Genomic DNA, 27293 nt, shown 5'->3' with positions numbered 1-27293 from the left:
GAGCCTAACTTGGACTTGATGTCAAGAAAAATTTTTTAGCAATTAGAACTATCAAAAAATTAAATGGGCTTCACTAGAAGGGGGTAGATTCTCCCTCAGCAGAGGTCTTTAAGCAAATCCTACCTAGATCTGAGGTTCTTAACCTGGGGTCCATTACCTTGTGGTGTTGTCTTTTTAATATACTGACAAATGTACTTCAAAATAATTAGTTTTCTTTGTATCTTATGTATTTATTTTATGCATTTAAATACATAATTCTGAGATGTGTTGGATTCATGAAACTACAAGAGACCCACAACATCAAGAAAGTCAAGAACCATTGCCCTTGATGATCATTTATCAGCTTTATTGTAGAAGAAATTCTTTGGCGGGGGGCATAGTTTGATCTGAACCTTGAAGTACCGTTACAATTCTAGCGTTCTGACTTATCTCTAAATACTCTTAGGATGACATGGCTCATTTGAATTTCATTACAAGCTTTCTTTAGATTTGTGTTCACTTTCATTGCTTTTCACTGTTTTATAAGGCAATGCTAATTATAATAACTCACCACCTTCCTCCAAAGTTTCACAAATGAATCTGAGTTCTAAACCAATGCTATCTTTGGCTGCCCACCAACTTTCTCTAGTTGGAGATCAAGTGTTTGCTTACAGGGAGGATTTCTAGGTTCTTTAATATTCTAATGATCATGGTTTAAATCTGTACATTTACAAGGATAGCTAATTTGAGGTTGAAGTGACTGCAACTGTTCTTAGGGTCTTCTCAGAATAATTAAACCTATCCTTAGAGTCAGCTCAAGACCCATCCTCTATGTAACGTTTATTTGATAAGTGAGCAAATTGATTAAATGATTCAAAACTCTGCTACACATGTGCACCACAAAGATCAAGAACAGAAGAAATAAGCTCATTAATATCAAAATAGACATAGTACTTAACGGTTAAAATAGGAAAGAAAGGTTCATATTAGCTGAAAAAAGGGATGAACAAATTGTGATATATGTATCTAACAGATTACTACTGTGTTGTATGAAAAGACAAATATGAAGAATTCCAAGAACAGGAGAACTTATATGAACATATGTCCTGGGATGAAAGTAGAATCAAAAGAACAATATGTATATAACTATAATAATGTAAATTAAAACAATACTAAAGGTCAGATGAGGTGATGGAATAAATTAATACTACTAGTCTTCCCAATCTATGATTCTACCTTATAAGCAAATCTATGGAAAGGCTGTAACAACTAAATGACCTAGAATGGAAAACAAGACTGACTTGGACAAAACCAAATTCTACCTTCTAAGCACAAGCTAGTGATGTGTGAGGATAATTTGGAGAGTCCCTAGGAACCTGTATTTTATGTACTTTGTCCTATATATTGTCCAAATATCTTCATGGTATCTAATGTACTATGTGAATTCTAAGTAGAAAAAAGTATGTATCATATCCTTTATTCTTTTAGTTCAGAATTTTTCATTACAAAAAAAAAAATCTAAAAATCTTACTTGGGGTTAGGGAACATTAAAGTGAGTCAATAAAAGGTTATTAAACACCCAAAACAGAGTATCACGTGAGATAACAATACTTGTCTTGTATAAACTATATATATCTGGGCTAACTCCTTGGAGAGTATTTTATGCTAGTCCCCATTTAGTGTTTACTGAATTAAAGTAAAATAGTTTAGAATAGAAAATTCACAAACTAATCGAGGAAGAATCTATTTTCTTAAAAGTATGATTAAGGTAAATTCAAGCATGTTGAATGAATCAGGATCTTTGTAAAATGAAGTTAAAGGCTTTTCAATTTTCTATGACTTTTAAATAATAGGCTACATTCCTGTCTTGTTAAATTCCTATACAAAAGATAATGAAAGCAAAGTTCTTAGTTTCCTTCTTTTCTGAAAGGAAATTATAGAAGGTAGACAAAGAGGGATTAAGAAAAACCAGTCCTAACCCTAACCTTTCTTTTAATATATAAAATAGGCAGATGAGGAAGACATAACTATCATTTCAAGGTAGAATCAACCACAAAATGCTTTCTTAAAATCCTTACCTTCTACCTTAGAATTGATACTGTGTATTGGTTCCAAGGTTGAAGAGTAGTAAGGGCTAGGCAATGGGGGTTAAGTGACTTGCCCAGGGTCATGCAGCTATTAAGTGTTTGAGGTCATATTTGAACCTAGGATTTCCCATATATAGGCCTGGCTCTGAATTCACTGAGCCACCTAGCTGCCCTGCAAAATGCTTTTTAATAAGCAAAGGATCATAGATCTAAAGATGGACAAGACCTTAAAGACTATAATACAATACCCTCATTTGACAAATGAGGAAACTAAAGTCCAGAGGTTGCTCTCCCAAGATCATATTGGGGAGGGAGAGAGGAAAAGGGAAACAAGATTTTAATCCAGTTCTGACTACAAATTCTGCCCTCTTTCCACAATGCTAAAGGTTTTTTTTCCTACCTAATTTATAGATTTATGAAATTTAAGATAACTTGAAAATCATGCCTATAATTATAAACAAAATATCACTTTTATAATCAAACCTCAACTACAATCTTGGCTGGAATCTGTTTTTAAAGAAAAATACCAATCCTTGGGGGCAGCTGGGTGGCTCGGTGGATTGAGAGTCAGGCCTAGAGACAGGAAGTCCTAGATTCAAATCAGAACTCAGACACCCTCATTGTCTAGTCTTTACCACTCTTCTGCCTTGTAACCAATACATAGTATTGATTCTAAGGCATAAGGTGTTTTAAAAAAAGAAAAGTATCACTTCAACAGAAAATAATATTCAAAGACTTAGACCAAAACAACAAAATAATTTCTAGGACATTACAAATTCAAACGCAAGCTCCTTCTTCTTAATTTCTACAATCAGTATATTCAGAATGATTTTTCTGATATACTACAAAATTTAGAATCAAAGATTCAATTATGTAGGAAAGTAGACTAATGTATTTTAGAAAGATTTCCAATATATGATGGGAGGGGAAAAGGTCTTCTGTTTAGTCTCCAATTAAAATTAAGTCAATCTCTTTTCTAAGAAACCTCTGGTTAATTAAGGTTTTCCTATATTTTTTTTTTAAATTTTAAACCCTTAACTTCTGTGTATTGACTTATAGGTGGAAGATTGGTAAGGGTGGGCAATGGGGGTCAAGTGACCTGCCCAGGGTCACACAGCTGGGAAGTGGCTGAGGCCAGGTCCAAACCTAGGACCTCCTGTCTCTAGGCCTGACTCTCACTCCACTGAGCTACCCAGATGCCCTCCTATAATTTTTAAATAAGGTTTTCTATGTTGGGTCCCCATGCCTAACTCAAAGGAATGCACTGAAGAATAATTATGCTGCCAATGTATTAACTGGTTTCAAAAGAAAAGTAAGATATATCTAAAATTCATCAATCATGCATATTATCTTGATGTTAAAAAGCATTAATCTCAAGTTTACTACATTATCAAATCCATTAGGTGTAGGAAACCCCTTGTAGTACCACAGGTCAAAAGATAAGGAATCGGTCTCTTGCTACTTGTACTCCAGAGAATTAAAACCAGTTAAATATGAGTTTGAATTTTATATTTCTAAAATTACTCATAGCCATTCATTAAGTTGGAAATCAGAAGATCTAAATTCTAGTCTTCTAACATATGCTGACATGCTGTGTGAAATAATGCAGACCATAGAATGAAGATTCTTTGAGGGTAGATTCACTTTTGTCCAGTGTCCCTAGTGTCTATAACAGTACCTTAAACATACTGGCTACTTAATAAATGTTTACTGAACTATATTCAACCCCTCTGAACTTCCTTTTCTTCTTTTAAGTGGATGGATTAGATTTCCTCAAGGTTTTTTCCTAATGTTAAGAACCTATAGTTCTATATTTCTAGGAATAGAAGAAACTTTTGTAGTTAAGATAGTGAATCTAAATATACTCCCTGGCCTACCAATCACTGAACTAGTGTGAATGGACTAAGTTTTACCAATAATACCTATTAAATACCCATTGTTTGAGGTGCTCAGCACAATAGGTAACTATAGTTTTACTTTAAAGAACTTAACATATAGAGTATGACATAAGAAATTAATAGCAACTACTGAAAAATTTAACAGGCAAATGCAATGTTAACTACAGCACTTCTCAGGGTTGTAACCACATTGGAAGAAATTCCTCATTTGAAGAAGCCTAAGTCTCACCCCAAAATATCCTATTTCTGCTTTCCTTACCCTTTCCAGAGCCCCCTAAATAAAAGATTTCTGCATAAAGCCTTAGACCTAGACACATGCTGGAATGTTACCATTAAAGCCATAGAGCATTCTTAGGCTATCTTTTCTTAAGAGGGTTGGGGGTGGGGGGGCAGTTAGGTGCTACAGTGGATAGACCCCTAAGCCTGGAGTCAGGAGGACCAGGGTTAAAATTTGACCAGGCATTTCCTAGTTGCATGACCCTGGGCAAGTCATTTAACCCAATTGCGTAGTCCTTGCCCCTTCTGTTTAAGAGTTATTACTCGGCCTCAGCCACTTCCCAGCTGTGTGACCCTGGGCAAGTCACTTGACCCCCACTGCCCACCCTTACCAATCTTCCACCTATGAGACAATACACCGAAGTACAAGGGTTTAAAAAAAAAAAGAGTTATTACTAAGACGGAGTTTTAAAAAAGTGTTGGGGATGTGATAAGGAATTATACAATAATATTGGAACCAACTAATGGGGGAATCATACATTTCAATGGATCTGTCATTACATTTGTATTTCCTTCATAAGCAAACAAAGTAACTCATCCATATCTTTTCAACACAGTTCATTTTTTACCTATCTTCTCTCATAGATCCAAGCCTTCTTCTCTAGGTCTTTTTTTACATTTTGTGGGTGTCAGGTATAATACTTAAGACTGTCAATCCCTTATCCCTGCACTATTATTTCATGACCATGCCATACCTCTTTCATAGTCCTCATGGCACTTCATCCTAGTCAAGCATAACTTCCCACCCACTGGAATTATTTTTCATTTTTTAAATTACCTTTAACTAAAAAAAGAAAAAAAACCTGTTCGTGTTTAGACTAAACTACACTTAACAAAATCATTCCTCCACTTATAGAAATGAAATCCATTGTCCACTTCAAGGTAATTCTAATAGATATTAACTAGATTCCACGCCCAACCAATCACCAGGCTCTAAAATAAGTTCAATTCAACCAAAATGAAATTTTGAAAACTTAAATTTGTACCTCAAACATTAAGAATTTGTTTGGGATTATAAAACTCTTAATACCTTTTGACACAGCAGTACTAATATGTCTACATCCCAAAGAGACCAAAGAAAAAGGGAAAAAAACTACATGTGGAAAAATATAGCAGTTTTGTGGTAGCAAAGAATTGGAAATGGAGGGGTTGCTCATCAGCTGGGGAATGACTTAACAAACTTTGGTATATGACTGTGACAGTGTGCTATAAGTGGACAACAGATAGCTTCAGAAAAACCTGTAAAAAATTTTTATGAACTGATGCAGAGAAGTGAGCAGAACCAGAAGACTAAACACAATAACAATGTTGTATAATGATCCACTGTTAATCAACTCAGCTTTTCTCAGCAATACAAGGATGCAAGATAATTCCAAAGGACTTACAAAGAAAAATGCTATCCACTTCTGAAGAACTGATACAGTAAATACAGATCAAAGGATACTTTTATTACTTTATTTTTCTTGCATTTTTTAAAATTATATTTTCTTTTGCAACAGGGCTAATTTGGAAATGTTTTGCATGACAACACATGTATAATCTATACCAAATTGATTGCTTTCTCAGAAAGGGGGGAGAGGAGAGAGGGAAGGAGACAATTCAGAAATTTTTTTATATGAATGTTAAAAATTGTTTTTATATTTGAGGAAAAATATTTTTTCAGAAGAATTTGTCTGGTACTATTTTCTGTAATTTCTATAAGAGGTGGGAACCTGTTTTTGTTTCGCATCATGAAGGCCCTATCCCTAATTGCTTATCCTCAAGATCAGGGGTTGACAACCTTTTTGGCCATGAGAGCCATAAACACCACATTTTTTAAAATGTAATTTCATGAGAGTTGTACAGTGCTCTCAGTGTGTGCTCCTGTAACAGTGCCTGAAAAAAAATTGACTTTATGGCTCCTGCAGAAAGAGCCATACATTGCCGATCCCTGCTCAAGATGTTTAATAAATGCTTGTTGGGTTAAATAAAAGAGTACAGAATTTCAGAGCTTCAGATTAGAACTCATAGAAAGGAGAACTAACTTAATTACCATCTCAAAGATTATCAAAATTCTGAAAGTCTAGTATCACAAATACTATGTAAGAGTTCATCAATTTGTTTATTGTACTTGATTCCTGTCAAAAAAAAACCCCAGATCATTAACTAAGAGCACAATTTCAAAGAGTATCTTGTAGAGCCACTCCAATACATATTGTCCAGCACATAATAATTCTATTTTCCCTTTTCCTTCTTCCAACTCAGATCCTACTACTTTCTAAATCCTATTTATTAAGACTAAAGTTTTCACCATAGGATGGAGAGTGGGGTTGATAGAGCAATTGGAAATTGCTTTGGATACCCTTTTGGAGGTCTTTGGTCAACTCCCACAGCAGCTCCTCTCACTGAAAGAGAAATTAAAATACCTACTATGTGTTTTATCTTGCACTAGTCACTATCGTAACAGAAGCATGAATAGGTTTGTCTACCAAGTCCCCATTTTGCATAGCCATGTGTTCTATATCAACATAGTATAAACATTAAAATTCCTTTAATACCTGGTTTATATAATTGCACATGCAATCCAGATACATATACATGTAAAACCCAGTGAAATTACATGTTGGCTGGGGGGGGGGAGGTTGGAGGAAAGAGAAAGAACATGAATCATGTAACCATGGAAAAATATTCTAAATTAATTAAATTTTTTCAATCCAGACACATACATATAATAGAGGTTTAGAGAATCTGATGCAATTTTAATAGATTAAAAGAACTCAGGAAAGCAAATATAACCTTTTGACCATATTCTCTCAAAATCATTTCAATGTCACAATCAAACAATTTCAGACCGGATAGTCAGTTGACCCAACACAAAATGGCTTCTATGGTCTTGAAAAAGTCAACTCATAATTCACCTAAATCATACAGAACTCGGATTATATGATTTAATGAAATACAGTACATAAATAAGTATAGGAGTAGCCATACTTTTAAAAATTAAACTCAATACAGAAATCAATGTGTAATCATTTGCATTTACAAATTTTCTGTTTCAAAATTTTTAATTAAGATACCAAGATACCTTCAAATAGAAAACTTTTGTGGTATCCAGATAAGTATTCCATTTACAAAAATTCCATTTCTGCACATTTCCATAATATATGATAGAAATCTTGCACACATTTAAAAGTAATCTTCCAATTAGTTATTAAGTCAGTTCATTTGAACTGGGCCTCTAGGAACATGTAAAAATCATGTTAAAACAATATTACTGGGGCAGCTGGGTAGCTCAGTGGATTGAGAGCCAGGCCTAGAAACAGGATCAGATCCGGCCTCAGACACTTCCCAGCTGTGTGACCCTGGGCAGGTCACTTGACCCCCACTGCCTACCCTTACCAATCTTCCACATATAAGTCAATACACAGAAGTTAAGGGTTTAAAAAATTAAAACAAACAAACAAACAAACAAAAACAATATTACTCATGAAGTTTAAGTAACTTAACCCATAACTTTAATAAGACAACTCTACATTTTTTTTATTCATCTTGCACCAGATATAGAATAAGGTCTTTTGTGAAGGTCAACTGACACTTGCATAGCTTGATCAGAAGACAAGAAACAGAAGATTAAGTATGAAAGGGAAGAAATTTTTCCTATAATTTAAGTATAAGGACTGAAAGTAAGAACTGTAATTTGTTTACCACAGACAAACAGGTATACACAGAAAGAAAAAATTCAAAATTATTTTTAAAACTTAAGTCTCTTTCAAATGTCTATTAAGAGGGAGATAAACTTTAGAGCTGCTGAAATAATTCAACTGCAGTGCCCAAAACTCTTAAAATATTTGAAAAATCACAGAGCAGCATCTTTCTTAGATCCCAAGTTCCTTTACAAAAATTATTGACAGTTACTGCGCCATTTTCCAGAGGAGAGGGAGGAAAAAAAATTAAGTCACAGAGAGTAAGTGACTTGCCAGCGAGGAGACAGCAAATCAGAGCCCAAGTCTAAAACTTAGAGATTAGCAGGCTACCCACTCCCTCCGCCCCCAGCAGCGGGGCCGCCCGCCCCTCCTCTGTTCAGATATGCTCCAGCACAGTCCAATCAGGTTTTAAGCATGGGTGAGTGGAGTGAGAGCAAGTTTTAAGGCAGAATAAAGGAGCAGAACTAGTCTTCCCAAAACCTTCAGCGCCTTCACTTTTTCTGAATTCTTTCCCTGTCTGGGCCCTCTCGTCCTCATCCTCATTTTTTTATCACAAAAATGCCTACGTATAAATAGGTTAAACCGATACAGATTATCTCTGCCCTGTTCAGGATAGTCTAGCAAACACCCCCCCCAACCCCCCAACCCCCCCGCCAAGTTCCTTCTCCTCGCCCCGCGAGGCTCCTTCGGTGGGCACCCGACGGCTAGGCTCCGTCCCCCGGCGGCCCAAGCCCTCCGAGGTGGCCGCTCTGGGCTCGCGATCCTGTCGACTCCGTCCCGGTTCGGCTCCCGGACCTCCCTCCCACCCAACTGTGTTCCCCAGTCCCCTCACCCCAGGGAGCGGCACTCCGAGGGTAAAGGAGGCCTTCAGGGCCCGGGGCCCCCGCAGGGGAGCTGTCAGCCGGGCCAGGCCGCCACGCATGAGGGGGAAGGGAGAGGAGATGGGGGGACGCAGACAAAGAGGCCCCGCGGCGCCCGGAGGCCGCGCCCGCGCCGGCCGAACCTCCACGGCCCTCGTTCCCACGGAGGGGGCGCCGGGCTCGGAACCGGCCCGCCGGGCGGGGAGGGAGGATAGGCCGGAGAACAGAGAGGAACGGGTCCGGCCAGAGCCGGGGAGGGGGCGGCGGCCGCCACCATGTCTGCCCGCCCCTCCCCAGAAACAGGGTGCCGGGCGGACAAAGCACGGCGGCGCGGGCGGGCGGCCCTGACTGCCCCCCGCCCCCCACCGACCCCCGCGGAATAAGCGGGGCCAGGAGCCCCGGAAACCCGGCGCCTTAATGCAATAAACAGGAAATCGCGGGGATGATCTGGGTTCCGGGGGAAGTGGAATTATTTTTTACCAGCGAAGAGATCAACTTCCACATCCGGTGGTAACAGGGCCCTGCACAGACCCGCACTGACCTGGAAAAGCTTCGGGAGCGGCGGCGGGGGAGCAGCGGGAGATGTTGCGGGGACCCGAGGCGCCTGGTACCCGGCCGGGCTGACGCGGCCCCGCTACCAACAAAGCGCTTCAGAACCACCGGGCGCTATTTTCCGAAAATGCCGCGTCTGGTCGGCGCCCAAAATCCCCACCGAAAAGTCCCCCGTGCTTCTCGCGGAGGGACACATGGTGTGCGAGTGAGTCGAGCTCCCAGCATCCCTCCCTTCTCCCTGCCCTCACAGAGCTCAACCTAACCTTCTCCCCTTCTTTTTTGCTGCCCTCCCAGCCGGAGCTGCTTTTCCCGCACCCTAACCCCTGACCCCGCGGAAGAGAGAGGGGATGGCGGTTCTGATATTTAACCGAGGAGAGGAAATTATGCCATTTCAAGGTTTTCTGCTACACAAAGAAACCGGCGGAATGATCTGCTCGTGATAAATGCGAGTCCCGGCTGGTACTGCGCCTGCGTGCCATGAGGGGGAGGTGGCTACTTGTCCATGTGGACGCTTGTCCCGAGCGCAGGCAGTTCCTGGTGCCTTCCCGCCTGTTTTTATTTTTCTATTAGTTAAAAAGAAGAAACGACTAGCGGAGCATTTCTGACCTTTATTTGCCTTTGATGGAACCTGGGATCCGCCAATGCCCCTAAGTCCTGTGGGGTTGGAAGAGAAATGGGGGATGGAAACGTGCACATCAGCTTAATAAGCTGGCCAACTGTGCCTAGTAGAATTCTGGGAGGCTTGGGGGGCAGGGAGAAGGGGTGTCGTGTTACTCAGAACAACATAGGGGTTTTACTTAAAGCGATGTTAGATATAACTAGCTGGCGTTTGTCAAGGGGCAAGATAACGAAAAATATTTGTACCATGATCCTGTGTTACTAGACTGACCACCTAGGATGGGCTCTTAACAGGCTGAGACAGATCTGGGCTTTAGAGGGATCACTTCGGCCTTAAGGGTGTAAAAGAAGCAGCCTTTCTTTACTCCATTGATGCCACAAACTTAACTGAATCCTTTATCCTCACCCATTCCAAGATCACAGGGCTTGAGTTGCAAGATGCAAATCATTACTTCACCTAGTGGTTAGAGCTGGTTCAGGTTCTGACAGACAAGCAGACTGTGTGACCCTGAACAAGTCATTTAACCTTGCATGTGGCAATAAATTGTAACGTTGATGGTATGTGACCCTGGGCTACTCGCTAAGCATCTCTAACCATACATAAGGTTGCTTATAAATTGAACATTTGCCCATCTGAATTGGTTGAGTTTTCTCACCAGGCTTAGATATATTAATTACCAAGGTAAAACAATTCAATTTGTATTTTACAGCTTGGTGTCCTATTTGGAAAAGTTGGCTTCTCACTGATTTTTGATGTCTGGCTGTAGAGGCCCATACCCTCAACAATATTTGAAAATTGAGCTCCCCTTGTCCTTTGGACATTCCGTGGTAATACAACATATCTGATTTAAATACTTGTCATCAAGCCCTGAATTTTCTGGCATTAAAATTTACACATTTATAAAAGTTGTGACCCTCTTCATCCAGCCTCCCAATATTTTACCATCCAGGCAGCTCAGTCAGTCAGTGAGCACTTTTTTAAGTTTAAGGTGTTGCAGGTATTGTGCTAAAAACTGGGGCTACAATGAAAGTCAAAAAGTATGACCTCAGCATGCACCTTCTAAAGGAGAAGACTACATGAAAATAACTAGATATATGGAACACATATCCAGAGTAGATGGAAGGTAACTTGAGAAATTAAGGCCTTAGCTGTTTAAAGGACCAAGAAAGGTTGCCTGCAAAAGTTGGCATTAGAATTGAGACTCAGCATAAGCTGCCCTTAAAAATGCACTGAGGCAAGATGTCCTATTTCAGGGATTGCTTATAGGCCAATGTAATTAGATCATAGAGTTCTTGGAGAGGAGTAAAGTGTAAAGAAGACTAGAAAGGAAAGAAGGGGCCAAATTATAAAGAGCTTTACATGCTAACCCTAATCATTCAAGTACATTTGTCAGGTTAGTGGTACCAGAAAAATCAACCCAACAGTCACTGCCCTCAAGTAATTTTACTTTCTATTCCTAAATCTGCTTATTTCTCCTTTTACAAAATGCATGTAATTTAGACTGAAAATTCTGGTTTAACGTTTTTGAATTGACATACCCCCCCAAAAAAGTAAATTGTAATTTTAATTATATGCGGTTTTGTTTGTTTTTTACAATTTTAGATCTTATAGCTAATAAGAGACTTGGCAGGTTTGCTTATTAGCATTCACTTTTCTGTAATGATTTCTGAGGAGGTGCCAACATATTTTTTCATTTCAAAATCTGAAGGGAAAATGGCAAGAAGATATATACAAAGTTTAGTAACAGAACTGAAGTCAATAATATTTGTGTAGGGAAAATTCAGCGCTCATAGGAAACAGTGAAAAGGAATTAAATTAGCAATTAAAAGAAAAAAAATTTTAAAGAAAATGGAATACTGAATATCAAATCAATTTTGTGACCTGACTGTGGCTGCCTACCTGGAAACATTTTTTTAAATCCATGCAAGATTTTTCTGAACTGCACACTTAACTGCTAAAAATTCAAAAACTGATCATATGAAATGGCAAGATCAGGTTTTGTATGTTTATGGTTTCAAGCTTTGATGCACATATAATATCCATAAGCTAGTAGTTATGCCAATCAGGAATTAAATGGTAAAGTATTGGGGAAGAGGGTAAAGTTCTATGTAAAAAACTATCAGTATACATCATTGGGTAATGCAAAAGAAAAAACACCAACTGCTTTTATTAAAGATAGATGAAATAAGCATTTATTAGCACCATGTGCCAAGCATTTTGCTGAATTCAAAGAAAACAAAGACAAGTAAAAGTCCCTATTTTCAAAGATCTTACATCTAGAACTGGAAGGGACAGTTAGTCTAACTCTCTTATTTTACAGATGAGGAAACAGGTATGGAGAGGTTGAATAACTTCCTGAGGATCACAGAACTAGTATATAAAGAGGCATTTGAATCCTGGTCTTCCTAATTCCAAGTCTAATGTCCACTCAAAAGCCCATGGTCACAGAGGTATTAAATGACAGGCAGGATTTGAATTTGAGTCCTCTAATGCAAGGGGCTCCTCCTAATATGCCTCAATGTTGTTATATGCCTGTTATACAATCACGCTCTGTTGGGGAAGACATACCTATAGAATGGGCATGGTGATTTGGAAGAAAAGAACCCAAAAACCTGGGGGATTCAGGAAGGACCTTGTGTAGACAGTACCCAAACTAAGTCTTAAAGGAAACTAGGGAATCTAAGAGTTAGAAGTGAGGAGGGAATGTGATCTGGGAATAGGGAAAGCCAATGCAAAGGCACAGAGATGGGAAATGGATTTCTATAATTAGTAACTGCCCTCTTTATATGTGAAATCTCATCAATATTCCTTTGTATTGGCCATTCCCTTCACTTCCACTTTATATATAGAATCCTTCAAGATGAAGTTTAAGAACCTCTCATACATGTAACCTTTTCTGATTCCCCACCCCATCACCAACTACTAGTTACCTCCTTTCCAAACTGCCAAGTAAATTAACTACTTTGTATTATGTATTTAGATGAGGAAACCATCCTTTGGACTTACATTTGGACTTGTCTCCCCTACTCAAATGTAAGCTTTTTAGGAGTTTTATTTTTTGTATCCCCCTGGTACAAAGTAGAAATAGTTGTTCTAATCCTGGAGCTTACCACCTCATCAATACCTGGGGCCCTTATGATTGAAGGGTAGAGAGCTCCCAAAACTTTTAAGGAAGGTTCTCAGGCCAGGCATCTCTTCATTTTCCCCTCACTCCTTTGGACTTCTCCATCATGGCCCCTTGAAAGGTACCTTTACCCTCTTCCCCATTTAGCTTTCTTATGTGGGTTGTCTTTCCCCATTAGGTTGTAAGTATCAGGAGGGTAAGGACTCCCCTTTTCCATATTTGTATCCCCAGTGTTTATTTAGCATAATACCTGGTACATAATAAGTCCTTAATGTTTATTGATTGAAATATACTCTTCATCATTTCTCAGTAAATCTCTTATAGTCCCAAATCCAAAAAAATTAGCCCAGCAGATAAAACAGTTGAATTTAGTACCAAAGGAAGAAAAAGCTGCATTTCATCTTCTAATAACATAAAAATGAAGGCCTTTCAAACATATACTTTTCTATATCTTGTATGTTTCTGTCCCTTTAGGTTTCTATTTGATTATTTGGACCTGTTTGCCTCCTAGTAACTCTTTTTTGGCTTTATTAGTTTGACACTTCAAAATCCTCATCTTTGTCTCTTAATCTTCATGGTTTGGTGAAAAGTGCCTGGGCTCTGAAGTCAGAAGAGGAATCAAGTCCTGCTTCTAACTTATTTCTGGGTTACTGGGAAAGTTATTTACCTATCTTGGTTCCCTCTTCTATAAAATATAGAGTTGGGACTAAATGGCTTCTGAGTCCCTTGCAGATCTAGATTTTTGAATTTACTGTAGAATACAAGCTATGGTGAATAAAAAAAAAATGATTTCTTAATGCCTCTGCCATTAGGGAGTTTATATTTTAATCAAGGGGGAAAAAACTACACAAAAACTAAAGAAACGAATGAAATAAAGTCCAGTATTAAATGGCATTCTGTCTCCTATAGGGCCAGGAAGTGTTTTTCATGGAGTAATCATTTAATGATTGTTGTATGAGGGATAGTGTCATAAGAATGGGTAGGTAGATAAGAGTTAAGAGGAAGAAAGATTACCTTTAGCCAAGAGAATTATGCCCAGATTGCTCTCCATCCTCTGCTTTTAACTTCTGACTTCCTTGGTTTCCTTTAAATCCCCTTCTATAATATACAAATATGATATACAAAATTCCCCTTCTATAGGAAGCTTTCCCTAATTCCTCTTAATTCTAGTTTCCTTTGTGTATATTTGTTTGTATAATTATCTTTCCCACTAAATTGTTAGCTCCTTGAAATCTGGGACTGACTTGATTCTTTCTATATCCCCAACACTGACATTTAGAAGATGTTTAATAAATGTTGATACATTGACCATGAATAGCAAGGTTATTCAGTAGTTAATGGAGTCATTAACCACTTTTTCAGTGATCTCATCAGCTTTTATGGATTCAGTTATCCAGGTGACTTCAAAATCAACAAGTATTTATTAATGCTAAAACTCTATCCTTCATGTAACTGTGCTAGGCCCTAGGAATTCAGAGTCAAAAAGTGAAATTCCCAAAGAGCTTCCATTCTGTTATGCTTGTAGATAGGCTCTAAAGTTACTGTCCAGACCTTCACACTAGGAGATTGAGTTCCCAGAAGAAAGGCATTACTCTCAGGGTTTCAGGAACAGCACAAAGGATTAGAGTTTCTTTCCCTAATACTATCAGGTCAAGCTTCCATTCTAGGGTATTCTCCCCCAAGATCAATCATTAATGATTAGTCCCTCAATATCATTTAACCAGTTAACATCAATTAGCATTTACAAAGGGATATTTACTAAGAAAATATTGCAAGATATAAAATTGACAGAAACATAAAACCTTTCTCTTCTACTTCCAAGCAAGACTTAAGGAGTTTCTAAAAGCATCCAGTCATAGAAAAGCCTTGGCCAATGGATAAGTCCTAGTCTTCCTGGGCTGGATCAAAAGATATTGAACAGAACCATAGCTGCTTCCTCCCAACATCAGACTGCAGCTCCTGGACTGCTGATCCTACATATCTTATTCAGAGCAAGGAAGGTCATAACTATCTAGAACCCCTTTACCTAAAAGGAACATTTGTTTATTCAAACATAGCCAGGAAAGAATAAGAAGCCTTCTTTGGCCATTGGTACTTTTTGGATGGACCAGAGGATGTGTTCAGCTTCCAGTCATGAGATGATCTCTTCACATGGACAGTGGACTGAAATTATACCCACCCACCAGTGAGCTCTCCCTTCTGAGAATTCCTGAGGCATATCCATCCCTGAGGGAAGAGATAGGTTTTAGTATCAGAAGATAGCATTTTGCCCTGACAGTTTTCTGGGAGCCATGTGCAATCTCCAGAACCAGCCTGGACTTGTGGTCTCTGTACCCCAGAAACTTACCAGGGCATACTATATCCAGGTTGCCCATCAATTGCCTCCCCCTTGAGACTTCCCAAGGAGACTCGCATCAGCCCACCTACATGTAGCTTCTCTGTCCTAAGTCCTGCAATGTTTTAGAGGTCATTTTAGGATTTGACCTTTTGGAATTGCCAGCTCCTGAGCAGACTACCTTCACCTATTCCCACCTACTCTGCATTGAGGTTCCTGTGACTCACAGGACTTGACATCACTACTTGCTGCAACATTGGATATGGAGGGAAGGTCCTGAACAGTTTGAATCACCTGTCACCTTCAATGGTCTAATCTCTAGATGCTGATCACCTTCCTAAACTCATTCCTTGTTGATTAGTATACTTACACTCCATGATACTCTACCCATCCTAATTATTCTGAATCCTCAGCTATCATTTTATAAACCTTATTCCCCATTCCTAGCAGCATGATCCTTATTCCCAGTGCCCCACTCTAATACTCCTTCCAGTGTGCTCTCTGGAATGTCTACTTCATAATTAACAAACTTACTTACATCTTAAACCTTTTCCATTCTTACTCCTCACATCTTCTTGTATTCACTAAAACCCTTCCCCCTCCTGATAGCATAACATTCCTGGGCACCTTCTCCAGTATTGATTGCATTCCTCTCTGTTGTCTGAATTGATTGTGCTGGAGTAGTTGTTCCCCATTGCCTTCTATAGATCCCCGCTACCATCATCACTCAGCAGCTGCTCCTTCATTCAATCTATACCTATGATCCAATCAATATTCTGGTTGCTGTTACCTACCAACACCCAGGACTTTATTCTTCCTTTCTCAGTTACTGACTCTTTCCACCCCAACTCCTGCCCACATAATAGAGTATTTAAATATACATATTACTTCAAACACTCTTAACTTACAGTTCAATTCATACACTTGGTCTTGCCATCACCTATAAGTGTTCTATTATGTTCATGAACTCTGAAATTCTTTTATGTGATCATAATCTTTATCATTCTTTCCTTATCCTACACAACCTGTATAACACTATACTTTGTCCTCACCTTGATCTCTAATACCTCTACCACTCATTTCTTTCCCAGGTTATAACTCCTGCACTGGCTGCATTCTCTTCTCTAACGTATCTCCACCCTCTATCAACATTTAAGGGTATTGTGCCCTGTCAAAGATCCATATCAACAAACAGTTATTAAGCATCTACTACATGCCAGACATTGTATTGAACACTGAGGATACAAAAAGAGGCAAAGGACACCCTGCCTTCAAGGAGCTTACAATTTAATGCTAATGAGCCAAAGATCATACCTTGCCAAATTTCAACCATCCACAATTATGAGGTGCAAACAAGAGTGAATAAATGTCATGTCACAATAGCCTTAGTAAAGTTTTAAGCTACTGAAGATTTTAGAAACCCTGGATAAACTATTTTGAAATTTTTTATTCTTTCAATGTATATGTTGAAAGCTACTCTAAGGTTTTCGGAACATCCTTCATGAACTACTTTGAAAACTTCAAAATACTACATAAATGTCATTTATGTTTTATATACAATTTATGAGCCAACTTAACATGACAGTAATCCTTCAAGGTAGAAAATATAAGTATTACCATATCAACTTTTTTTTTAAAACCCTTAATTTCGGTGTATTGTCTCATAGGTGGAAGAGTGGTAAGGGTGGGCAATGGGGGTCAAGTGACTTGCCCAGGGTCACACAGCTGGGAAGTGGCTGAGGCCGGGTTTGAACCTGTACCATATCAACTTTAAAGAAAACTGAGGGTGAATTGACTTGTCCTCTTCACACAGCTGCTAATCCAGGATTTAAACCAGTCTTCTGACTCCAACTCTAGAACACTTACCACCTAAGTCTGACACTAATCCATCTTTCTAACCTTATTCATATTATTTCATCACATACATTCAGTATTTCTGCCAGATTGAATCACCAACTGTTGCCATCCTTGCCTCAGCATTTATACAAATTCTGCTCTCTGAAAATCTTTGCTTTAATTAATGGTCTCTACTTCCTTCAAGATCAAAACATAGAATGGAAAAGATTCAGAGGACAACTAGTGTAAGGAGAGTGAGACTCTGAGGGATTGAGTGACTTGAGTCAGTTCACATAGGAAATAATTGACAGAGCCAGGATTCAAACCCAGATCTCCTGAGCCAAAATAAAACACTTTCCATTGCCTTCCATTATACTCTCAATAAAAGAAATATTTCCTACTTCAAATATTCTCCTAGCATTTTGTCTTAATTTCTCCTTTGTCTTTATCACATGTTACCTTTTATTATATTTACTTGTAAATATCTTCTTTATCAGAAACATGTTATAACAATTTTTCCCAGTTTACCTTGTAATCTTGGTTGCATTGATTTTATTTTTACAAAACTTTTTAATTTAACATAATCAAAATTATTCATTTTCTACCTTGTAATATTCTGTCTCTTGTTTCATCATAAATTCTTCCATTCTCCATTGATCTGATATATAAACTATTCTTTGTTCCCCTACTTTATGTATAATATTACCCTTTATATCTAAATGACATACACATTTTGATTTTATCTTGGTATAGAGTGTGAGATTATTGTCTCTACATAATTTTTGCCATGCTGTTTTCCAGTTTTCCCAGAATTTTCTGTCATGTAAATATCTTTTTTTAACTTTGTGTGTTTTGTGGGGCAAAGATTGTCTTGTTTTTCTTCTTTGTATTTGCAAGGCACAGTAAAAAATGTTTGTTTAGTGGAAATTCAGCTTTGGACTATATCACCTTAATATCCATCCTTTTTCATACTTAAAAAGCTTGAGTAACCACACAGAGTGACTATTTGAGCTGATTTCTCTAATTATAGTAGGACTTGTACCAAGTTGAATGACTTTGCAAAAGAAATTAGCTATATAATCTCTAGAGAATTGCCTGAAATTCCTAATGAGCTTACTTACATATGAGGAATCTAAGTGATACATCAGATAGAGCATTAGACTTATAAAGAACTGAGTTCAAACCTGCCTCACACTCTTACTATCCATGTGACCCTGAGTAAGGCACTTAATCTCTGACTCAGTTAATTCATCTGTAAAATATGAATAAATAATAGCACCTAGAGTTATTGTGAGGACAAAATGAAATAACATTTATAAAATGCTTTGCAAACGTTAAAGTGTCATATAAGCCATTTCCAATAGTTAAAAGAAATAAACAGTTCTCAAAAAAAAAAGATTACAATATATTCACAACCACATGAAAGAAATGCTACAAACCACTAGTATAAAGAGAAATGCAAATCAAACAATGCTATGATTTTACCTTGTACCCTGCAAAGTGACAAAAAATGACAAGAGTCAATGTTGGAGGAGTTATGGAAGGATAGGCACACTAATATATTGTTGGTGACACTGAAATGGTATAACCATTTGGGTAAGCAGTTTGGAATCATGCAAATAAAGTGACTAAAATGTCCATACCCTTTGAACCAAAAATTCCATTGCCTCACAGGGCTTATACTACATGGAAGCCATCAATAAGAAAAAAGTTTCCATATACACTAAAATATAGCAGTTCTTTTTGTGATAGCAAAGAATTGGAAACAAAGTAGATGCCTATCAAGGAGTGGCTAAACCAATTGTGATACATTAAACTAATGAAATATTGCTATGCTATAAAAAAGTATATTTGTGAGGAATTATAGAGAACCACAGAAAGATCTATATCAGTGATTCCCAAAGTGGGCACCAGGGAAGCAGTGATGGCCACAGGTGCATTTGGGGGCAGTGAATAACTAGCTGTAAGGGAGCGATGATAGTATGTGACAGGGGGTGCTGAGTAATATTTTTTCTAGAAAGGGGGCAGTAGGTCAAAAAAGTTTGGGAACCACTGATCTATATGAACTGATACAGAGTGAAGTAAGTGGGCCAAGAAGCCAATATACACATTAACCTCAACAATGCAAATAGAAAGAACACCACCAAAAAATCAAAAGTAAATGTAACAAAATTATTAAGATTAAACAGGTTTCAAATGAAGAGATGTGAGAAATTGCCCCCAACCCCCTCATTTGTGGAGAAAGGAGGTCCACAGGTATTACACATTGCACATGTTTTCAAACTTTTGCAATGTATTGAATCAGTTAAGCTGATTCCCTCCCCCCTTTAAAAAAACACATTTTGTCATGGGGAGGGGAAAGGGAAGAAATACTTGGAATAACTGGTACTGTAAGAAACAAAATATCAATAAAAACATTTTTTAAAGTTTTATAAAGATATTATCTGCTAATAGCTTTAAGTATATAAGTACATCTCTCTAAGGGTTAACAGCAACATACTCTGAATTTAGATAAAACTCGGATAAGTTCAATAGTTTAACATTTTGGAAGAAGTAAACTCAAAAATTTCTCACATGGGCCACCTCACTCTGCCTGCAGAATATCTTCATTTCCTTTGAAGATTAAAGGGGAAACTCAAGCAATATTTATAACTGATGGGTAGAGTAGTTCTTGTTAATATTTGTGAGTCTAAAAAGAGCTAGCAATGGAATTATGTCTTGATCAATGATCCATTTAAACCCAGTGGAATTGCACGTTGGCTCCAGGAGGAAGGGGGGAGTTGGAAGGAAGGGAAAGAACATGAACTATGGAACCATGGAAAAATATTCTAAATTAATTAAACAAAATTTTTCAAAATTAAAAAATAAATAAAAAGAGCTAGCAGCTGTAATAACTTTATAGCATTGAACTGTGAAACATAACAGACACATCTGAACTGCTGTAATTTCTAGCAATAGTTAATGACTTATGAAGAAAACTTAGGGTGGATATGATAGTAATAGCATGAAATAAATAAACACACTGTCCCACAACCTAACAAATTTAATTAACAGGTCTTGTGCATAGGCTATCGCCTCTCAAAATTAATTTTAAAAAAACCTAAAAACTATAGCTGAACCACATAATGGAACTACTAGATAAAATCAGCCCCTGCTTTTGAGTGACTGCCTATTTTTAGCTCTTGCTATCTATGACAGGTACTGAGCCTGTACAGGATTGCTCCCAAATGAGAAAAACCGACAGAGGTCAGCTCTCTGAAATTTATAGTCTTAAGAAAGTTACCAAGTGCACTAAAAATATAAGTGTCTTACACATGGTCACACAGGTAGTATAGATCAGAGGCAAGATTTGAACTTCTTGGCTCCTGGACTCTCTATTCATTGTCACACCACCTCTTTGAACTGAGAGAGGATCAAATAATGTGGTCAGGGATTCATACTTCCACTTCAGGCAGACATCTAAGATGAGAAGTTTATCTCATTTCTAAAAGCAATGGTTTCCAATTCTGGGTTTCATACCACATTAACAGGAGCAGTAGTTCCAGTAGTTCCATAGTTGTCTGCCACCTTTTATGCTGTCCCTTTCCCCCTTAGCAATTTTTGTGGATACCCCTGGTTGTTTTTGTGGTAGGAAAGAAAAGATAATAAGTGATAGTATAAAGAGAAACCTCTATGGCAGGGGTCGACAACCTTTTTGGCTGTGAGAGCCATAAATGCCACATTTTTTAAAATGTAATTTCGTGAGAACCGTACAAGTGCTCACAGTGGGCACTCCTGTAACAGCGCCTGAAAAAAAATTGACTCCTGCAGAAAGAGCCATATCTGGCCCTCAAAAGAGCCAGATATGGCTCAAGAGCCATACGTTGCCGACCCTTTTTCTATGGAGTGAGGGGATGCTATTTGTAGTCTTGAACCTCACAGCTAAAATTGGAAGTGAAAATTGGAGTCAAGAAAATATGGGCTTCAGAATAATTTTAGAAGAAACTGGTTCTTCTACCTGGCAGTTCAAATTGTGGTCTAAAGCAACTGCTGCTTTTTCTTCTGCTGCCACAAGTGAGTTCCTACTATTAAACTTTACCTTGGCTGCCCTCAACATCATGGAGATCCCAAATGTCATTCCAGAAGATTAAAGAATGAACCTTGTTCTTCAGAGCATCAGAACTATTCTAGCCACACATCTGCTTTTTATTATTACTTGAGAGTTCCTCTGGCTCCCTCTCTTGGCCTTGAAAACACCTAAGGTCACATACTCTAGTCTATTATGAAGGAAAACAAACAAATCAAGAACCAAATCCTGTATCTTGAGGAACAAATGGCTTGAGAGGAGAAAAAGCCTTTTACAGCATGGTCTCTTAAAAAAGGTCACTTAACACTCTAACAGAGTTGAGCTGAAAATATTGTGACATCATGGGGTTTGGTTAGCTAACAGAACTAGTTGTAGACTGTAAATGCAAGTTTCTCAAGTTTCCAAAACACACACCTCACACGTCATCACAACTATCTTGGAAGCAGGGTCTTTCCAATGGAGATATTCTATCCCACATGCTCTAAGCATATACTAGATCCCAATTAAATTTTTTTTAAAGAATTCACCATTTTTAAATGACTCCTCTATCTGTTAAAGCACGTTATAAGTACAAAACTTGGGCTCTGTCTTTCAACTTCAGTTCATACTGGTAGGTTGATTCCTCAGTGGGAAGTTGTATGCTTCTTTCTTCAGAATTCTAGAGATATATCTAAAGGAATGAGGGTTTCATCCATTCATTATGTTCCCTATTGATTATCAGTGAACCAGCTAGACCTAATTAGCTTTTTTTTTTTAACCCTTGTACTTCGGTATATTTTCTCATAGGTGGAAGATTGGTAAGGGTGGGCAATGGAGGTCAAGTGACTTGCCCAGGGTCACACAGCTGGGAAATGGCTGAGGCCGGGTTTGAACCTAGGACCTCCTGTCTCTAGGCCTGACTCTCACTCCACTGAGCTACCCAGCTGCCCCCTAGACCTAATTAGCTTTTAGAAAAAAATGTTTGTTTTTTTCCCCAACCAATCACAAGCTATTCTTTGCCATCTATATAGAATGATTAAAAAAAAAGACTTTGTACTTTCCTAATTAAGGATTTGTTCTATACGTTGTTTATACCATTGGTTGATCAATTCAGTTGAAAAATCTGGCCTTTTTGTATTTACATTTCTTCTAGATATGACCCTCCTACTCTTTTGCATTCTTGTTCTTTTATTATTATTATTAGATTTTTCATTAATTTAGTCTTTTCCCAAAACTAGAATTAATGAACTCCTCTGTATCTAAAATGGTATCTAAAACTCTTGAAGAACCAGGTGTAGAGGTGGAAAAAAGGGGAATAAGGGAGAAAATTCTCAAGAGAAAAAAAGAGAAAAGGAAGGTAAAGCTGCACAGAAAATTCAGAGGCGAGTGGTGGAGAGTAGGAGGACAGGATGAGATAAAAATAATTTTAAAAAGGTAAGGAAGAGAATGAAAGTTGAAGCATAAACTAAGACTAATAGACACAAAAGTAATTTATGAGACCATATGAATCTATATAATTGATGCATTCGGGAAAATTCATCATTAAATTGAATCATTTTATTAATTAATTAAATTAATTAATTTAGAATATTTTTCCATAGTTCCTTGATTCCTGTTCTTTCCTTCCCTTCTTCCCTCCCTCCTCCCATAGCCAGTGAGTAATTCCACTGGATTTTACGTGTATCATTGTTCAAAATCTATTTCCATATTATTAATATTTGTAAAAGAGTGATCATTTAGAATCTACATCCTCAATCATATTCCCATTGAACCATGTGATCAAGCAAATGTTTTTCTTCTGTGTTTCTACTCCCACAGTTTTTTCTCTGGATGTGGATAGTGTTCTCTCTCATAAGTCCCTCATTCATTGTATTGTTGCTAGTAGAGAAGTCCATTACGTTCGATTGTGCCACAGTTATATCAGTCTCTGTGTACAACATTCTCCTGGTTCTGCTCCTTTTGCTCTGCATCAATTCCTGGAGGTCGTTCAAGGTCACATGGAATTCCTCCAGTTTATTATTTAACTGAATAATTTTAAATGAGACTAGTCAAGAATATTATTGTGAAGAAATCTTTTTGTAAGATAAATCATTCTTTTTTGTAATGTGAATAAATGGTTATAGATTCCTTTTTGGGAGGTTATTAAATCAAAATACTTTAATATATTGGGATAGCTTTCCAAAGTTAAGATACAGAAAATAAGGATACATAAAGTTAAAAAAATCTTTAAAATTAAGGGGGAGAAAAGGAGTGAGGATGTACCAGGATGGAGTATGTCAATGACTATATTATCATTTTATAATTTTGGTCAGCCCTAGAGCCATTCCTAAAAGTTAAAATTATCATTATATCTAATAGCTAAAGGAAATAGATAGCATCAAAAGTTTTTCCATGCTTAATTTTTTTATCATTTATTTCACAATAGTATACCATTTGGAATATCTGATCACCCCAGAGTCAGCATAGTTTGTAGTAGAGGTTGCACATTTAGGAGTCAGAGGAAATAGGGTAAAATAAATAGCTCTTCTGCTTACTATCTGTATGATTTTAGACAAATAATTACCCTCTCTGGGTCTCATTTCCTCATCTACAAAATGAAAATATTGGACTAGATGACCTTCAAAGCCCTTTCCAGTTCTAAATCTACATTCCCATGACTTAACGGTTATTTCACAAGAGCCTTTCTTTGTAATCTTTTTCTTCCTTCTCCCCCACTGTTTCTTGGAGATCTAGGCCTTTCTAATAAATTTCCACTACCCCAATTCTAGCCTCCATTACCTCAGACTTAGGCTTTTGCAATAACCTAATATGGTTTCTTTATTTCTAGTCTTTACTTTTTCCAATTCTTCCTGTTACCTTATTAATTTTCCTAGTTTCAGTTCAACAAAATGTATTAAATACCATGTGCCAAATACTGTACTGTAGGTGGGATATACAAATATAAAAATGAAAATAGTCTCTGCCCCATAGAGCTTATAGACTACTGGGGAAACAACATTTACACCGTTAAGTAAATATAAAATATACACAAGGCAAATGCAAAGTAATTTAGAGGTGGGATACAGAGCACTACTGATTGAGGATATCAGGAAAAGCCTTGTACAGTAGGTGGTGATTGAGCTAAGCCTTGAAGGAAATCAGAGATGAAGAGGATGAACATTCCAGATATGATGAAATGCCATATTTGGGGAACAGTATGGCCAGTTTGCCTGGAATGTGTGGATGAGAGGAGAATGGTAATATAAAAACAACCTGGAAAGGTAAGATGGAGCTATAACAGAGTCACTGTGATAGGATTTAATTAACGGAGGAGTCAGTATTTTATTCTAGAAGCATCCAACAGCCCCTGAAACTTTTTGAGCAGGGAAATAACATTGTAGGATCTGAGGAATAATCAGTCTGACAGCTGATAACAGATTGGAGATGGGAGATACTGGAGGCAGGTCAACCAATTGGGAGGCTATTGCAATAGTCCAGATAAAAGGGGAGTTGCATATGATAATGGTGCTATGTAAGTGCTGGGAAAAGGCAATGGATAGATAGTGATAAATGTGGTGGTAAAGCTGACAAATGCCAGGCATTTGATTAGATAGTTGAGGGTGAGAAAGAGTGAAAATTAAGGATGACTCTGAGGTTGTCAAAATGAATGACTAGAGCAGTGATTCCCAAAGTGGGCGCTACCGCCCCCTGGTGGGTGCTGCAGCGATCAAGGGAAGCGGTGATGGCCACAGGTGCATTTATCTTTCCTATTAATTACTATTAAAATTTAAAAAAAAATTAATTTCCAGGGGGCTAAGTAATATTTTTTCTGGAAAGGGGGCAGTAGGCCAAAAAAGTTTGGGAACCACTGGCCTAGAGGGACAGAGATGTTGACAGAAATGAAGAAGATGGTTAGAGTGGCAGGCTTGGGCAGGAGTTGGAATATAATGAGTTGGGGGTTTTTAATTTTGTGAGTTTGAAATGCCTATAAGCCATTTGGTCAAAGCTGTCTAACAGAGAGGTGATGCAAGACTAGCCTCTTTATGCAATATTACCCATACTAAACTCTGTGGTCCAGTCAGTCTCACTTTCTATGCCTCACTCACAGCACTATTTCCTAGTTCTCTGCCTATACACTGGCCATTTTCTCCTGCCTAGAATGTGTTCTTTCCTCACCTTTGCCTCACAGAATCTGTCTCTTCAAGAAGCTGCTCAAGTACCATCTTCTACAAGAAGCCTTTCCTGGCCCCCATAATTGCTAGGTCCTTCCTTCCCAAATTGACTTTTATTTAAGATATTATAAGATAATATAAGATATTATAAGATATCCTCTTGCCCCCATTATAGTAACATACAGCTGCCACTTCTGGCAAGATGCACTGTGATTATTGACTACTACTGTATTTCTAGAAGTTTATTAGTAAAGAAGGGGAGGCTTATAAACTAGAGGGAAAGGTGGGTCAAAGTAGGAGTTTTTGTTTTTGACTTTTTTGTTTTAGTATTAGAGGGACCTGAATATGTTTATAGGCAGAGTTGAAATATTCCACTGAAGAAGGGGAAGAGATAACCTAGGGAGGGGGGAGGAATGGGAAGAAAAGAAGGGATAGAATCAAGAGCATTAATGGAAGGATTAGCCCTGGCAAGAAAGAGGTCAATCTAATTGTTAGAGACTAGAGGGAAGAGCAGATGAATAGATAAAAAGGTTTAATTTTTGGTTTTTCCATGTAGAAGGTATGGCCAGGAGCAGACTGGTCAAAGCTAAAGGATAAGGCCTTTGTTGAAGATGTGTCCTTATGTATAGTATTAACATCTCCATTGATGTTAGGTCTTCTATAAAAAATTTTTTGTGCATTTTGAAAGAGGTACCCTTGGCTCAACTGCACCACATTAAGAATTATTTTGTTTTATCATTTAGGGATCATTGAGTTTTCGCTAATGTACATTTGATGAGTACATAAGCCTTTGGAGGAAGGATTCTGTGGCTTTCAAGATCCCAAGGAAGGAATCACATGGGCCCAGAAATGACCATAGTCAGAAATAACAGCAGAATGATGAAAATGCCTTCACCAAGAGAAGTCTGGACAATGTTCAGTTCTAGGACCAACTAGAAGTGCTTCTAGACCAAGCCAGAGTAGCCAAAACCAATAAGCAGCAATGAGCAAAGTCATAATTTAAAGAAGAAAACCCATACTTTGTCCTCCCCTAGTTTTATGAGTGAGGAATTCAACTCTTCAGTAACCCTCAGTTCTTTCCCCTTTCAGAGGGGCTTCAACTCAAAGATTGTCCTCTAAGACTAGAGGTCTGTATAGGTCCCTGAGGGAGGTGAGCATCATCAGTTGGTAAGGGAAAATGGGCTTTGGTAGACATCTTTTGTGTTTTGCATTTTTCCAGTGTTCCGATTCTACAAACATTTATTGACCATCTATTATCTGCAAGATATTCTACGAAAAACAATGGATATAAAAAGAAAAAAAGAAAAAACCTCAACCTAAGGAGCTTACATTCCACTGGGAGGAACTATCTATCTATATCTATCTATCTATCTATCTATCTATCTATCTATCTATCTATCTATCCATAGATAATTAAATTCAAAGCATATACAAAGTAATTGAGAGAGAGAGAGAGAGAGAGAGAGAGAGAGAGAGAGAGAGAGAGAGAGAGAGAGAGAGAGAGAGACAGAACTAACAATTTGGATAATCACCTTGCAAGTGGTGACATGCGAGGCAGAAGCTTTGAAGGAAACTCAGGATTCTAAGAGGTGATGATTAGGAAGGAATTCATTCCAGACATGAGAGGATCATCTACACAAATCAGACAGGCAAGAGGTGGAATTTTGTGTGTTAAGAACAGCTAGCAAGCCAGCTTGACAAATGGAAAACATGTAAAAAAGACTAAGATGAAATGACTGAGATTTCAAAAGTTAGAGGGTAGACATATTTTGAAGGGCTTTCAATGCCAAGCAGAAAAATCTTGGATTTTATGCTAGAGTCTTTTTGAAATCTCCCAAAAAAGTAGGA

Source organism: Gracilinanus agilis, chromosome 2 (assembly GCF_016433145.1).
Source record: "Gracilinanus agilis isolate LMUSP501 chromosome 2, AgileGrace, whole genome shotgun sequence".
Taxonomy (NCBI): domain Eukaryota; kingdom Metazoa; phylum Chordata; class Mammalia; order Didelphimorphia; family Didelphidae; genus Gracilinanus; species Gracilinanus agilis.
This window is presented reverse-complemented; position numbering follows the sequence as displayed.